Source organism: Passer montanus, unplaced genomic scaffold (assembly GCF_014805655.1).
Source record: "Passer montanus isolate IOZ18808 unplaced genomic scaffold, ASM1480565v1 scaffold10, whole genome shotgun sequence".
NCBI lineage: Eukaryota > Metazoa > Chordata > Aves > Passeriformes > Passeridae > Passer > Passer montanus.
In genome coordinates, this window is record NW_024356505.1 from 3,391,345 (window position 1) to 3,408,965 (window position 17,621).

Sequence of the window (17,621 nt, forward strand, 5' to 3'; positions counted from 1 at the left end):
AGAAGGAAGGGGGAGACATTTGGAGTGATGGTGTCTCCCCGTGTTACCACTAGATCTAATGGAGCCCTGCTCTCCTGGGGAGACATGTAACACATGCCTGTCCCTGGGAAGCAGTGAATTAATTGCTTTCCTTGCATGTATATGTGTCTTTTGCTTTACCTTATTGATCTGTCTTTATCTCAACTCATAAATTTTCCAACTTTTGCTCTTCTGATTTTCTCCCCCATCCCACCAGGGCGGAATGAACACGTGACTAAGATGCTGACTGAGGTTACATCACAACAGCATGCATCCCTGGTCATTTGGGTTGAGTAGTTGAAAGTAATGAAGTGGGTGGACAGATGCATCCATCATTTGTATAAAATTGGCCACAGAAACAGTGCTTTTAACTATGCTGGCTTTATGAGCTGCCAAATTCAGAAGAGTCTTTTGAGCTGAATTGCTTTTGGATTCTACCAACTACATTGATCAGTTCTCCACTAGCCAGAGTAGGAGTGAGAACATCTAGCTCACATGTAGAACCTGATTTTTAAATGTCTTAATCTAGGGGTAAGTCCTAACTTTTTACTAAGCATCAAATGGGGTTTTTTGATCTTTGAATCTGTATACAAACACTAACATGATGATACAGAAAATTCTACATTAGAGCTCTGAATCTTGGATGGAAACCACCCTGGCCCCAGGACAAAACAATCCCTCTCACATGGCTAAGTTAGACTTCTCTGAAAATTTTTGGTAGACTAGGTTTGCTCCTGCAGACCTTATGCCAATTGCCATGGATGGTCTGTATCACTCCAATTTTAGGGATCACTGAAATAGGAGTACAGATGTTTCTGGGAAAAAAAACACAAAACCCCAACTGAAAACCAACACCCCAATAATATTTTGAAAGTCTTCTGCTAATTGAACTCGTATTTTAGGTCTTGATCAAAAGAAGACAGTTTCAGTGGCTAGGTACCAACTGAGTTTATAATAGTGCAATGGTATCATCATTTCATTCTTGGGAACCAAGTTTTCCAAAAAGGTTTCCTACCCACATTTAAAAAGGTCCTCAAACCTAGCATCTGAGCTCTGATAAATCATAGCCTGAGGTGGTCTAGATGGAAAATGAGAAGCCACTGAATAAGGAAAATGCTGAAATTTCACTCTCCATAGGGATTACCAGTTTCATTAGCCTCGGTGAAAACCACATTTCACTAAATTTAGAGCTGCAGCAGAGCTCAATACAGATAATGCATTTAATGTATGCTCTGGGCAGTGAAGTTGAAACTATTTTCAAGTAATTTTCTTCAGTGCTGGATGCAGCCACCCTGTAAGTTTCCTGATAAATTAGAATTTTTCTTTCTCAAAACAGCAAGTGACACTGTTCCAAAGCACCTAACATTTTCTGTGTTGGTGAAGGTGTATCATCATTTCCCATAAGGTCATGTTTTATCACCACCTGGTAATATAATGTCACAGTATGATAGCACATGCAATTTTAAATTATGTTTTTTTCCCAGTTCTGTAGTCACATCAAGCACTGGCTACAGTGAATAATGTAGAGACTTTTCTTTTTTCCTTTTTTTCACACATGAATCTTAACTCTACCAAATTAGAGACAGTTCGGGTTTGGTGGGGAGGCAAAAACCCCTAGTGTATTCTCCTTAGAAAAATGAAGATGTAGAGATGGTGTATTAGAAGTGTGCAAATAAGAAAAGTGATGATATGGGAGACAAGCATAATTTCATGGCAAATATGGTTTGTTTTTTTTTTTCATAATGTTAACTGTGGAGAATGCCGCTGGATTTTACTGTGTTATAGGCAGACACCAGACATTTATCTCATTTTTCATAGTATCAGCTGTTCAGTTTTGTGCCCTGAAGCCTTTAAAAATTACCTTTGACAATGCACAAGTAAACTCAATTATGTAGTAAATATAAACTTTTCAGTAGTTAAGGTGATGTGACTTCATGGCCCATGACCATGTCTCTCTTGGTGACAACAGCGATCAAACAATACTAAAATTAAGCAGAAGTTTACTTGGGTGTTTATGTTGGTTCTGGAGAGATTATTTTTAACAGCAAGATTTATACATCTTCCAGATTAAATCTAAAATTCTCTAGGACAAAAATTTTTGTCTTGTAGTAGGTTTTTGACTGTACATTTCAATCAAATTTTCTAGGTGGTAGGTTACCAATATTTAAGAAATTGGAGATTTTAAACAATTCTTTGAACAAAAGAATTTCTTGCTGTTAGAAAGAAGATGTTATATGTCCCATCCATGTTCAGTGGCCACCTTATGTGCTCTTTACTTCAAAACAGAATAAATGCAAATACTTGTACAGGCTTAAGACATAGGGGAGTCTGGCCAGGTAGAGTTAAATATTTGGTGATAGAATTAATACAAGGTGATAGAATTAATGTCTTGTGAAAAGACTACTGTTTTCAAAGTTATGTGCTATGTTCTACATGGCTGAGTAGTAACTAAACCCTTCAAGCCTCTTGCACAGCATTTCTCTAAAGGGCATGTATCTCTATAAGAGATTTTTAACAGACTTGCAGTTCTCAGCAGGGACTTGTGTTACTTGTGCCTGGAACAACAGCAAATTGCAGTCTTTCCCACATTACTAAACAGTCAGGAATATTGCATAGAATAGAGCTCTACTATAGGAAAGATAAACTGATCTACTGTATTTTGCTTTATTTCTAGTGTGCAATTTATTTTGAAAGGCTCAAGGGTGTCTGGAATTAAAGATCTCAGAAATAAATGGTTTTGTTCTTGTTGTTCATTTAAACAGAGAGATTATCTGAAAATTGCACTGCTAGAGTACCTACCAGTTTTTTCAGGTTTTCACTTCTTTTCACCTTGGTGTGAAGGAAGTGGTAGCTAAGAAATTAAATTGTATTAAAAGGATTCCCATGAAACATATCATAGCAGCAGTAAGGAAATCTGTGGTCAGACTTGGAATCAGATGATACATATAAACATTCATGAATAGCTCTTTCTCAAAACCTGTAATTTATGGTTCACAGGAGTTCTGAACCAAATAAGCAACAACTGGGGCACTGTTCCATATTTAAAATCCTGACTAAATCCAGAGGGATGAATTTTAAGTGTGAAGTCTGACTCTAGGGATGGTGAAGACCTGTCTAAGAGCGAGTAGGTTTCTTGGGGTGACACAATCACCGTTTCCATGAGGCCTAAACACTGAGGAGGGCAGAGGCTTACTACTGAGAAGTATTTGGCTTTTTTCAAACTTGATTTAGTGTCTGAAAAAGTGTTTTCCAGATAATTGCTGAAATTGAGCCAATGCAGTGTCTACTGTCACCTCCATATGGTAGATTACAGACTCCACTAGAAAAGGCATTGCTTAAAGGATTTTTGGAAGAGGAGCTCTATATTCTGCTTTGGTGAATTGCACAGCAGAGAGCTTTTCTTGCATTCCTTGACCTCTGTAGAACAGTAATGACATAAGGGAAAGAAATACACTTCTGTATTTAAACAGGTGGATCACAACTGTCTTCCTCTTGTTGGGAGCCTAGTAGCACCTTTTCTTGTTTAGCAAATGTAGGAAAAGAAAACCCTGGTCTACAGGGTTGGGAATTAGCTGTTGCCTACTAAATTTCCTAATAGCTTCAGTTAGGGGCTTCTTTATTTTGTCCCCTAGGTTGTGGTGGAATGTTACTCATTGTGCAACATGTGCACATTCCCCACCAGAGCTAACTGTGTAGTGCAGTGTAGGGTTGTCATATCTGTGGTCTTCTTCCATGGGTGGCTGACAGGTCAGCTAAATGTTAATGAACTATCTTTGCCTTTGGTCTAGGCCCTCTCAACTGTACAAATTTTCTACATGCTGTTCTATCAGAATATACTTTTTTCAAGATTTTACAGATCCTTATTGTCTCCTTACCGCTTCCTTCGAGTCAGTCTGCTTGCCTTTACCCTTCTCTCTATTACTCTGGTGTGGAACCTACTCCAGCTGTGAGCTTGGAAGGATGAGGTCAAGGAAATGAATCATCTTGTCAGGAAGAGAAACACTTTGGGCATGCTTTTTCCTCTTTTGTGGTTCCTCAGAGGCATTCCCACTTTGACAAACGCTTTGGTTTTTAATTCCCTTGCTGAAAGGGGCTATAAAATGCAGCTTTCACAAAGTGCTGTGAGATGCAGGTGAGATGAAGAGCCAAGTGATATTAGTATTAGAAGAGATAGTTAACTACCCTTCTTCAAAAACAACATTTGTCATTCTTCTGTGTAATGGACTTGTTTGTGCCTCTTGAGAAAGAGGCAGTAAGCTAATAACCTACCATCTTTCTTAGGAAGCCAGTTTAAGGAATTGTTTTCAGTATCTCTCTGAGTGGAGCTGACTACAAATTAGTATATTTCTTCTCTGAAATAGATGTATTTTCTATTATTATTCTGTCACACCAGAGCCTGTCTGCTACTTGCTGTGATACTGCTAATATTGTGGCACCTTCATTCCACTGCTCTCTGGAAGCAGTTACCACTTGTCTGCAGTGTTAAGATGAATAAAAGAGAAACCCTTTAATATGGTGTCTAAGGATAATGATCACCAGAATATTTTTCTTCAAAGGCTTTTTTTTTTTTTGCTAGCTTTGCCAGCATTTTTTATTCAATCCCACTTCTATTTATTAATAAAAAGCATTAGTTTACAGAAATAAGTAAAGACAGTTGAAGATAATAATTGTTGCAAGGATATAGTGGTGACATAAAAATATTTTTTCCAGAAAAATAATGAAACAGAAATGAGATTGATGAGGGTTTACAAGTAAGCTTGCTGACTCTTAAAATGTTATATTCTTTTCTTTGCCAGTAGTGCTGCCTGTGTGGGTTGATTGTGAAGGGAAGATGTGATTAAAATGGCCAAGAGCTCATTTCTAACTACCTTCCCAACTCCAAAGAAGAAAACAGAAGAAAGGAAAAGATAGGGGCCAAGCTACAGACTAGATAATTTTAAATAATCTCACCTGTTTAATACATGGAAGAACTATTTTGTAGATGGTGTAACCTACTGGTTTTGTGTTGTCTTTTATTTTTGTTGGTTTTGTTTGCTTTTAATTACAATGAACTCAAATATCCAAAAACTTTGGACTATAACAAACCTATGTCACAAAACTGTCTGTTTTCCAAACAGTTTTGAACACAAGGTGTTGAGTATTTAATAGGATCCGCATAATAAAGCCTTGGAATTCTTTGTGAAACTCATCCTTAATCACAGAATGAGTTGAGTTGGAAGGGACCCACGAGGATCATCAAGTTCTACTCCTGGCCCAATATAGCACCATTCCCAAGAGTCACACCATGGGCCTGAGAGTGTTGTCCAAATGCTTCTTGAACTCTGTCAGGCTGGTGCTGTGACCACTTCCCTGGGGAGCCTCTTCCAGTGCTCAACCACCCTCTGGGTGAGAAACCTTTTCCTAATATCCAGCCAAAACCTCCCCTGGAGCAACTTCAGGCCATGAAGAAAAGCAACAAACTAAGAAAGGATAAATGTCTGGGTAACACTTATCAGAGCAAGTAGAGCAATATTTGGCCATATGAACTTCTTGTTAGATACTTTATGTACCTTAGCAGGTAGATACAAATATATTACAGCTGTTAATAGCTTCTGGCTCTACCTACACATTTCATGTGAGCTACATGGCCCCAGAATGCTTTGAAACCTTAAAATTGTATGTCTCTATTACAAGCTGCAGTTACAAGCTCATAGAAGATGAGTTCATTTTGCTGATCTCCATTATATTATGCCTTCTGTGGGCAAATCAGTCACAGCATCCTGCAGCACATCCTTGAAGAAAGCTTATGTGCTCTCAAAAATACACGGGGTGTCTCTGCTAGATGCACTAGTCATGTTGCTGTAGAGCTGACCCTTGAGTAGGCTTTTGCAGGGAAGTACTGTGACAAATTCAGCTTGAGAAGTGACAAATTCAGCTTGAGTCTCAGTTTTAGGCTATTGCTACACAGTTGAGATTTTATCAGTTAGCTGACAACTTACTCTCTCACCAAACTATAAGTAAAATAGTAATTTTGAAGTTCATAGTTTATAAAACCTTCGGATTCCTCACATCATATTTTTTTTGGCATTCCATTTTATCTCTTCTGTTCAATAATGTCCTCTTCTGTAATGTTATTGTTCTGTGCTTTGCTTTGCCATAGCTGTGCCCAACAAACACCTTGCCATGACAATTCACATTAATGTTAAAAACTGACTTCCAAAAACCCAAGGTTTTAAAACCCACTATTTATTAAGAATGCCTATTTCATAATTTAGAAATCAATTTCCCAATAGTGTTATGGATAGTCTAGAAGACAAAAAAGGAAAGTCTATCCATAGAGCTAATGTGTAGGTACACAGTTTGTGGTAATTGGGAGTGGGGCTGTGGCTGAGCCTCATCCCTAATGGGCTACAACTGTGAGAAGCAGGTGAACAGCATTGGAGGAAAGAGACATGGAGTGCCCAGGTGCACTGGCCAATCACCAAAGGGCCCACAGGACACACAGGTGCAATGCATGAATGATAAGGGTGTAAAAGGTTGTGCCAAAGGACAAGAAGGGCAGACACTTGCAGCCTTCTGAAGTGATGTGGTGGTACTCACGGTATGGGCAGATGTCAGAAGCCTTTGGATGTGGTATGGTGTTACTTTATATGGGCAGGTGCTTAAAGCCTTCTGAAATTGTATGGTGGTGCTCTGTATATCATTGCTATCTCAATTGTGGAGTATGCTGCAATACTGATGGACACCAAAATCAGTAAGAAAAAGAATTCTGTTTGGTTGAATATATATGGATGTGGATAGTATTTACCTGATGTGGTCTGCTTAAAACTACTCATACTCCTTTATTCTTGTGACAAAAGAAAACACTGTGATCAGTATCAGAGGTGATGAAGTTCTGTTGCAAAACATTTATTTATTTTTGAACAACTGTTTCTTTTAAAATAAAAATCTGTATGAACAGAGCACATTTAAGATTATGATAAACAAACAACCCTGAGCTCTCTGTGAATTTCATTTTTTCCTCTAGTAATTCACAGGTTAAATGTTTGCTCATTTCATCTGTATATTTTTGTCTGCCATTGGTTGCCCAGTGAAGAGCTAAGTGTAGTCAGTGTGTGTCCTGCCTACCCAGTGTAGAGCATGTGTGTCCCTGTGAAAAACATGTCTGTTCTGTACAGGGCTCTGCCCAGTTCAAACCAGGTGTACTGCAAGCTACACAGCTGCTGGATGTGGTGCAAGATAGATCATTCTTTAAGGAGATATATTTTGAACTGCTTTCCAAAGCTTTATGGTTTTATTATGTTTCTAATTCACTCTTGCTATCTCAAAGCCTACATCTCTTAAATGTCCTTTTTACTATTTAAACAATTTGGCTGCTTGGTATTAGATATTTGTAATTGGAAGAGTTGATGTGTATATGCTTGCTGGAGTTGCACAAATGAAAGGAGTTCAATATTTAAAAATCATTCAGCAATGATAAAATTGGATAGATCCACAATAAGTTATGATATGTATAGATTTCGTGTTTCAGACTTCATGCTGGTGCTCTTTTATTGCTAAGATGTTTGTGCCTATATAGCTATCATTTTAGCGAACACCGTTTGAATTGTATAAGCTCTTGGGCAGGAAAGCTAATCTGGAAGAAATAATGGAAATATTTGTATCAATATCTATATTTATAAAATTTTTACTGTTGGAACTGAGAAGCTTTCACATTTGTTTATGTTGGAGAGCTGCAAAAAGTTTCTCTCTCCTGAGAGAGGGAAATAATACCAGATTGTTACTGCCCTTCAGAGAAACACTGCAGGGAAATACTTACTTCTAATGTTTCTTGACTCAAGCTCTAAAAGCAGTTTTGTAAAAATAAGGCAGTCTGGTCATGTATCTCCAGTAAATTAAAATCCCAGAAAAATGCTAGAAAATAGGAAATGCAAGTATGCAGTGTGCAGTGCATACTTCAGTGTGTCCTTAGTTATAATTTTTTTATGACCTGAGGTAATCCAAGTGAATTTCAGATCAGGGTATATGAAATGAGATGAATAAAGGTCTGCTCTTGGAAGCTGTTATTCATCAATCAATTAACTGAGAAAATTTTAAAATATTCTCATCTTCCTGCTTCAGCTATACTGAATTAAAGTGTGACACCCAGGCAGTTAAATTTTCTCCTTGAAATATGTACCTGGATACAGTGCATGAACATCTGTATTCTTTCTGAGGTGAGCAGATGTGGCCACTTCTTCTGCAGTGTGAAATAAGGAAACATGCTATGTGTCTCTTCTGGAAAAATACAATATGCCCTTACATAGATACTAATTTTTAAGTAAGATTGAACACATTTGGATGAATCAAAACCAGCAGGATTTTCTTAAAGGCAATATAGTCTTCATTTTGTAATTGGTGCTGTATCATACATTTATAGCTGTTTGTTTAATTTTTAAATGTGAAATGAATCTTTAATTGCTGGCTTACAGTGAGGAACACAGTGCTTTAAGCACAAGGTCTAAAATGCCATATTATTTCAGACTGGCCTGAATTATCAGGGGACATTTCTAGATTAATAACTAAAGAGCCCTGCACAGTAGAGAAGGCATTTTCATGGTCATGTTTTAATAATCTATCAAAATATTGTGATATATTTTGCTATGTTTAGCTGCTTGAGTCAAACACTAGAGGAAGAACTTAGAGTTTATTTTTAGTAAGTCATATGTTTTAGAACGTCTCTATATGCATTTCAATTTAGAAATAGTAATGTATAAATATTTAACCTAAAGTAATTTTAAATGTACCTTTTATCCTTTTCTTGGCAATACCATCATAGACTATGATCAAAGAGTAAATTTCAGTATGCTAAAGGTTCTTCTATCAGCATAATATACTGCTTTATCAGGCACAGTCTTTTTGGATGTCCCCGATGGTTGACACAGTTCGAGTGAGATAAGATCTAAAAAGACAGTTATGTATTCAAGTAAAGCTCATCAGTTCTCAAATCTGCTTATTTTATCTGTGTATTTTTGTATTATACTTGCAACGTGAGCACAAAGTTTCAAAAATTTAGTTTTGTAGGAAGTAAATAAAGTTGTGAGAGCTAATACTTAAAATTGGCTTGTTTGAAAGGAATTCTGTTTAACATATTTTCAGTCTTGCTTAAGTGAGTACCTAAATATAAGGTATTTTCCAGCCAAGCTGGAAAAGACAGATTTATTGGACTAACAGCTGCCACCACTACTGATAAGTGCTCAGCATCTGACTTCTCTAGCTGCTGTTAAATCACGTACAATTCCTTAGGCTGGGAAAGTAAATAAAGATAACCGAGTGCAGTAATCTGTGTGAAACCAGGGGAAAGAACAGGGGTTGCAGGGCGATCTGAAAGACCACACATAAGCTAATCTGCATGCATGTGGCTTTGCTGTTAATTGCAGCCTCAGCATCTGTGTAAATAGCTTGTTAAAAAGCCAGGTTGGTGTTATAAACATGGAGTCTTCTGGTGCTATTGTCCAGTACATGGTGCAGAAAAGTGTCAGCAGCAATAATTGCAGAGAGACACACCTTCTCCTTCAAATATTATTAAATGAAAAACAAAACTAGGAATAAACAAGTGGTCTGGGGAGACTTTTAAAAATTTCATGGTGGATTTCCAGACAAAATTACCTACACGAACAAGGAAGTGGTTAAAATATAATTGAGCATGTGCGCAAAGGAATGAAGATGAGAAAATGACAGTAAAGGTTTTCTTTGCCAGCTTTCTGGGAAAAGATGGAAGAGAAGCAAATAAGATGCTGTTGTGTCTGAAACACTGGCAAGATTGATAAAAGTACTTATTGAGGAATGTGACCCCACAGAAGGAGATCATGGACAAGAGGCTGTTGTGCATCTTGTTATTTTCTACTCAAAGCCCAGCAGAAGAGGAAATTATAACAAGACCTGAGAAGTCTTGTAGTCCCAGAAACTCTGGAAACATTAAAGATTCCTTGTTAATGACATATTTGTATATGGCAGACAAGTTTCTTATGGGAAAGACTGCCAGGAAAGGCTATCCTGTGCAACAACAACACTTCCAGTAACCGCAGCTGTGGCATTCTCCTGGGAAAGTATCAAAGTTATAGTGGCTACTATAAAAAAAAGCCCAAACCTGTCTTCTGGCTCACAGTAAAGAAAGTGATGAATTAGGAGACATTGAGGCTGATATTGTGGTTTAGGGCAGGCATTAGAAAGTAGCATGAAATGTAGAAAAAACAAGTGCTACCCCTGTGGACAGGTATAAGGACTAGAAATACTTCTTATCCCAAAGCTGAAACTAATATCATAGTGGAGCAGCAGAATGGGTAATGAAAGAAGCCTATTGAAGTGATTGCCATGTGTACATGATCCCCAAACTAATACATATGTATGTATATATGTATTCATGTCAAATAATACTTGAAGATATATTATTAAACTGGCAACCAGTTCCATTTCAGCTGCCTTGTAATTCTAGCTGATAGCTGAGCCTAAAAAGTGGTTAGATTTAGGAAGAATGTCTACAAAGTGATCAAATGTAGTAAAATCTTTCTGAAGTCAATGAAGTGAGTACATATCGTCCATGAAAACCCACCCTCCTCCAATGATAAATTATTTTTTAGAATTTCCAGTAGTCCAAATGGGACTGTACTTCCCACTGTTGAACAGCAATGAAGTCCTTGATGAAAAAGAAAACTGAAAATTGTCTAGCAGCATGCAAATATATTTCAAGGAAAAGGAGAGCTGCAGTGCAGGGTTGTTTTAGAAGTATACTCCCATGTTTACTGTATGAGACAATGAAACGTTTTAAGCTCCCCATAGAAAGGAAGTGGCAAACATACCAACTACCACACTGTGTACAGTATTTACAGCAGACTAATTTACAGCAGTGGTAATGTAGTTCCACAAGAAACGAGGGAGATAATATTCAGGTAATATCAGAACCTGAACTGAAGTTACACTAAAAATAAGTCGTTAGACTTATCCAAAGACTGTGTGTATAGGATTTGTTTTAGGATAAAATTACCATTGTAGGTATAGTACCTGTTTTGATATAATAAGGCAACTACCTTTACTGTTAGCATTGGGCTGGCTGAGTAGATTTAAATATCTGTCTTCAGAGGAATTCTAATATTAATTGAAACATGCACAAGAAAAATTCTAAGAGCAGTACTGATGACATTTTTGATGGTAAATGAGGCATCAAGGAACAGACAACACATAATATGAAGGTGCAACAAATTAAGTGGATACTGTGGAAAGTGTATCGATGAAAATGTGGTCAAGGAGAGGGTGAGAGGAACTGAGCTCTGTAGACTTCTAGGAAATAATTTTCAGGCTTTGAGATGCTATTAGGAATATGTAAGATTGATGAATGTGAGGGGGGCAATGACGATGAATAACTGTCTTCCTAGATGCTACATACTCTTACAAATAACCTCTGATACAGGTTTTGATACATAGCAGTCCAATGTAAGAAGAGTCATGTGTCCAAGAAGAAATATTTGAAGAATAAAAGTACTATAACCAAAGTATTTGCCCCAAGTACTTGTTCTGCTGAAAGGCAAGGATTCTGAGGTGACTAAATGTGTTAGCTTGCAGAAGTTGTTAGCATAAAGAGGCACAAAAAATTTGCTTTAAGGAGTTGTGGACCAAGTTGTCTGCAAACAAAGTTTTCCACCAGCTCACCTGTGTGTGTCAGCACTGTGAGCATCCCATCACAAAAACTGCATTCCAAGTTGGGTGTTGTGTAGACTGCAGAACTCTGTAGTGTGGAGCAAGAGTCACTGTTAATAGCTGACACTGAACTGGCTTTCCTGAAGACAATGCACACATCTCTGTGAGATGGATTCCAGCAATGGATTATACTGCTGTATTTGCTTCTTTACTTGAGATCTGTATGTGTTCTCTGACTCTCAACATAATTCCATACTCTAAGTGGGGATTAAGGAATGAACAGATTTATATACTGGCATTAACCAGATTGTGGGGACCACATGAATCTATTTCTTACAGGACATGATGGGTGTGCTGTGTGGTGGGGACATTTTTTTAATAGAGAATTGAGTCATGATCATAGGAGTTGGCATGAAATGGACAGCAGTTCATATTTCAAATGAGAGACATCACTAGGTCTGGTTAGAGAGCTGCCTGCTTGGCAGGCATGAATATCTAATTGAGGGCATGCATATTACTGGACAATTCAAAGACAATATGTGATACAGTCTTTACCAATCATGGTTCTGGCAGAAGGTGAGAATAGATTTTACTTCTGGTAACAGTCACCCATAAGACAAGACACACATTTCTGGAGAGTGCCTGATGAAGGGCATGCAGGCAAGAGCTCTGCCTAGGGAGCCCCAGGGGTGTTTTGCAAAGTATGTGTTTGGCCTGAGATTACTGTACTCACACAATAGTCCACACTGTGCTACACCTGGATTTAACTAAATTGGCATCAACAGGACTTGGAGCACAAGGGCACCTTCTTCATGGGTAGCACAAAATGATGGTACAGCACAGTTGGTGTGCTGTACAGACAGGAGACTGTTGATTTAATGCAAAACAGAAAGGAAGGCAGACAGGAAAAGATCCTAACAGATAAGCAGGAGACTCTATGGGGGCAGATAAGGAAATGCAAAGCTAAACACAGAACAGTGAAATGGGAGAGTGAAGGTCTTATTGTTGTGCCCAGGTGGTCAGGTTTGTATTCATGCAAAACAATGGCATAAGGCAGCAATACAAGGTATGATGGGATCGTAAATATTTGAGTAACAAATAAAATTGGAAAAAACCCAGGATTTTGGAGCAAATCTTAGGAAAAAGCTGTGTTGACAAAGGAGAGACAGAATAAGTTAGTAAGAGCAAAATGGAGACAACACCAAGGTGCAGAATGCAGAGAGCTACTCTTTGGAAGCCTGTAGTCCAACAGCAGCTGATAAAGTAAGAGAAGATTAGCGGACAGTGGAAAAAAATTATTAGACCTGCTTGTTCAGCCTGAGAAATCCTAATTGACCAGCAGTTATGTTCAGAGAAAAGACTATACTCTTACTTTGGCCTTCCTGTTGAAAACACCTACATACACAAGGGAAAAAAAATATCCTGAAGCAAACCAAATATATTATAGACATTACATGAAACAATAGTAACCTTCCATTTGGACTATTCATTCAGTTTGGTCACTTAATTTCACTTAGGCCAGAAATGAAACAGGAGATAGAGAATAATAATGAGAAGGATCAGAGGCATGGATAGAGTTCCATACATGCAGAGATTAAAAAGATTAGGGTATTTACGTAACAACAGAGATGAATAAGAGGTGAAATGAAAGAGGTGTATAAATTATTAATGGTTTAGAGAAGGTCAAGGAGGTGCACTGATTTAACTGTCTCAGAACTCAAGAACAAAGTGTTCACAATAAAATCACAGCCTTTCAGTTTTAAACTGATAGCAGAAAATCCTTTTTACACGAATGTGGCGTCACTCCCTCAAGATTTGAGGCAGTGAACCTCATAGTATTAATAAAATAGGCAGAAAAAAAAATTAGCAACCTTTCTTGCTAACTTGGTTAATCATCCAATAACATTTGATCCGAATATTTAAGAATCCTTAACATATTGATCCTTACAAAATGCCTCTAATGCAGAAAAGTATTATCATTCCACGAATCGAGTGAACAGAATTGGCACTGCAGCAGCACTAGATGATTTGCCTTGGACTACAGACAGAATCTTATGTAGAGCAAAACTGAATTTTAGATTGGTACTTTAGTATGTGGACAATCTTTTTTTTCCCCCATTATTTATTTATGTTGGTGAGGCACAGTTGTTCTGATACAGCTGGCTGCACAGCTTCCTTTGAAAGCACTTGGGTCATGTGTCGTGGTGCTTTCCATAGTCACGTGTCCAGCACCTAATGGACTGACCAGAGGATTTGCACTTAAGTTTGATTAGTCCTCATGGAACTGGGCTTACTGAACGTGCCCAAATCAATGAGGTTGGGTATACTTGGAGGAAGTGGTGCTTCCCTGAAGCAATGGAAATGTTGCTGATTTTCCATGCAGCATATGTTTGTCCGTATCTATCAAGGAAAGCTTTGGCTGTTTTTCAATGCCACCTCCAGAATAATTGATTTATCCCAGTCCCTGCTGTTTGCTTTCACAGAAGCCTTTCACTGACATTTTCTCATTTTTCTCTAACTAGCATGTGCTGGGCTGGTGGAAAAGAAGATTGGGCATAGAGCTATTCAGGTGGCTGGCAGCTCCCTCCTCACTTGTGCCTCAGGAAAAATAAGAGAACAGAGTAGAAAGACTTGATCAGTTTTCACAAGTCATATGTAGTGCATGTTTCTAGATGAGTATTGCTAGTTAACAGTGATGTTTAGTGTATGACAACAGAAATGTAGCTTGTGTTAGAAATATTCAAAGAATGGCTATTATCTGGAATCTAAATTTTCAGATTGTAATCCAACTTCTACCTACTAGAGGTGAGGAAGGAACTTTATGCATCAGCATGGTATCAAGCTGCTCCTTATTAAGGAGTAAAGTTCAAACTGTTGCATGAATTATCTGCCCATGGCTACTGTGGAGGACTGTTACTTTGATTGAATGCAAAAAAAATCTAAAGTATAAACCAGTGAAAATGCAGCAGTGAGCTGTTTGGAAGTTAATGGTTCTTCCCTTGAGTATAAAATGGTACAATGCATGGAGGACAGTATAACAGATTTAACAAACTGTTACTTTGATTGAATGCAAAAAAATCTAAAGTATAAACCAGTGAAAATGCAGCAGTGAGCTATTTGGAAGTTAATGGTTCTTCCCTTGAGTATAAAATGGTACAATGCACCCTTTACAGTGGCATGAAACACAAACCGTGCAAACAGAGTTGTTATTTTGTTAATATATATTCTATGTCTGAAATCTTGGTTCTGCATGAACGTGTAAATATAAATGCAAAACTTTTCTGAAAAAGCCTGTTAGGATATCTGTTCTCTACTGAGACAAAAAAAACCCCAAAAAAACCAAAAAGAAAAAAACAAAAAAACCCCCAAAAACACCAAACAAAAATCCCAAAACCCTGAGAAAATGCAGCAAAGCAAAATCACACCACAAGATTTTTACTTCTAGTTCAGAACTGTCACTTTGCTTCCAACACAGACAAACAAAGGCTGCCAATTCAGCCCAAGGAAAAGGATTTGGCCAAGACCTGCAACTTCAGGTTCTGAACTATGCTATTATACCAACCATTATCTTCTTTCCTAGTAGTCTCTTTTCCTAGTAGCCTCCTCTCAAGTGGAGACTTGATCTTCCTTTTATTTAATGGCAGTACAGAATTTCACTGGTTATCAATGCCAAATAATGGCAGCCATGGTTCTCTGTGTCCACAGAAAATACCTCAAAAATGCATCCTGATTTTGCCTTCATTCTTGTCACAGGCTGGGGGTCTATTCTGCTGAATATCTGAAATTGCATCACATGCAGTGGGAGTGTGTGCTGTACTTGTACATTTATCCTCAGAGAAATGGTGGTGCGAGAGAAGGATATTCTATTTTTCTAGTAAATCTGTGCCTCATAGCCAAGACAGATCCTTTTCTTCAGTTATTTTTCACTAGTAATTTCCTAAATTTCTGGCAAAAACATTTGCAATTGGGTCCTCATGTAAATAGTGTTTTAGTCCAAGCTCTTATTTCCATTACTTCTGTCCTCAGATGATTCCAATTTTAATCTGCAGTGACTTAATTTTGTTTTGTGTTGATAATGCTTCTTGGTTTGAGTCATCATACTACTTATTTATACGCCATGATCATGAAAGAAAATTTTAAAACAACTCACCCCAGAACTGATCCTTGAGTAAGTACCATTAAGCCCCTTCCACTGTCAAAATGCCCCTTTCAAACTGTCAGCTACCCAACAGGCTATTTCCATTTTTCCTTTCCATCTAACAGGTCCTCTTTTACATCTTTCTTCTCCAGCATTATTTATTAATTTCCCACAAAACCTGTATGAGCTATTTTACTGTAGGCTGGACAGAGGACATGTAAAAATTTTCTTTTATAGCCAGTTCTCTTTAAAAAAAAAGAATGCCGGACTTATCCACCCTTGAATTAATTTTGTGTTTATTTCTGTTTATCAGCATCATCTGTTTGAAAGCACTGTGTTCTACTGAGGTCCAAACAGTGCAGTAACTGGATCACTTTTTCTGTTTCACTGCTCATAAACAATAAATGCTGCTACCTGTTCATATGACAACTTGAGACATTTATTAAAAGTATTTTCATGTCAATGCATGTGCTAAGGCTTTCAGAATACCAGCTTGGAAATTGGTAGATGCTGTAGAAAATCCACTGAGTTTTATTTCCACCTCCTCTGTGGTCAGTACCATCCCACACTTGCATTCCCAATATCCACCTTTGCCTCCAGGTCAAAATCAATGCCCTTTCTGTAGCCTGAGGAAGCATTAATTTACTTTTGGATCTATTCATCTTGTTTTTCACCCTATGTCACAAATCAGGGAAGCTGCTAATCTTGGGGACTTTCAAGGCTGTTCCAAAGGATCCACCCCACTGGTGCATTCTCTCATCATATGGTAATTTTGAGAGCATTTCAGCCAGTTTCTTTGTAATTGAAGACTTGGAAGAAAATCTTTGCCTCAGGAATAACTTCCAATAATTCAAGCCAACACACTTTAGCTTTTTGTCAAAGCCTCTTTGGTGCTCTGTGCATATACATATATACATATATAAATAAAATTAAATCCTCAGTCCTGTGAGTCTCAGCCAGAGGCCTCCTGATTTTTAATTTTTTTTTTAAAGAATTTGTTGGAATTTAAATGGTGGGGAGGTTTTTCAAAGACATGCCTAACTTACTTTTTTTAAATCCATGTATCCATGTCTACTGTCTTGAGCAAGGCTTTAACTGCTAGCACACCTAAGCACTTTTGCTCATTCTTGTCTTGGCCTCTTCCACTGAGCTCTGAGTCAAACTTTCCTTCATGTCGTTTTCTGTTGTATTTTACTGCTGAAGTGTTGTCTGTGGTTTCTTGTGCTTTTTTAATGTTTAATTTCTGTCCTGTAAGTTCTCTGTGGTCTGAAATTGATGTGTGGATAAGAGCAGCTTCCTGCGTTGCTAAAAGGACTGAGCTGGGGGACTGGCTTGTCGTGGCAGGATTTTAGCTCATCAGGCTCAAACTTTGCCTTTACAAGCCCTGTTCTAGTTTATATTCCCATTAAAATAAGCAGCTCAAAGAAAGGTAAACCATCAGAATCTTAATTGGCTTGGCTGCCTTTGCATTAGCCCTGTAGCGCTGCTAGTACCTTAAATGTTGCACCCTTCTGTCACCAGAATTGATGCATAAACTTTTTCCTACCATGTGCAATATTCATACACGTCTCTTGTTAGCAGAAGCAGATCACCTTGGCAGAAGAAACCGGATTGTTTTATTTGACTTGCTGGCCTGGAGTGCATATCTCTCAAAGAAATATCATTCTTCACTGTGATTTAGCACTTCCATGTGGTGCTCTGCTAAGTGACACCAGACCTCTGTTGGTGCACTGGCATGCATAGTGACATGGTGACCAAAATAATAATGATGTTGTAGGAAAAAGGACAATGAAGTGTTAAGTGCAAGGGTTAC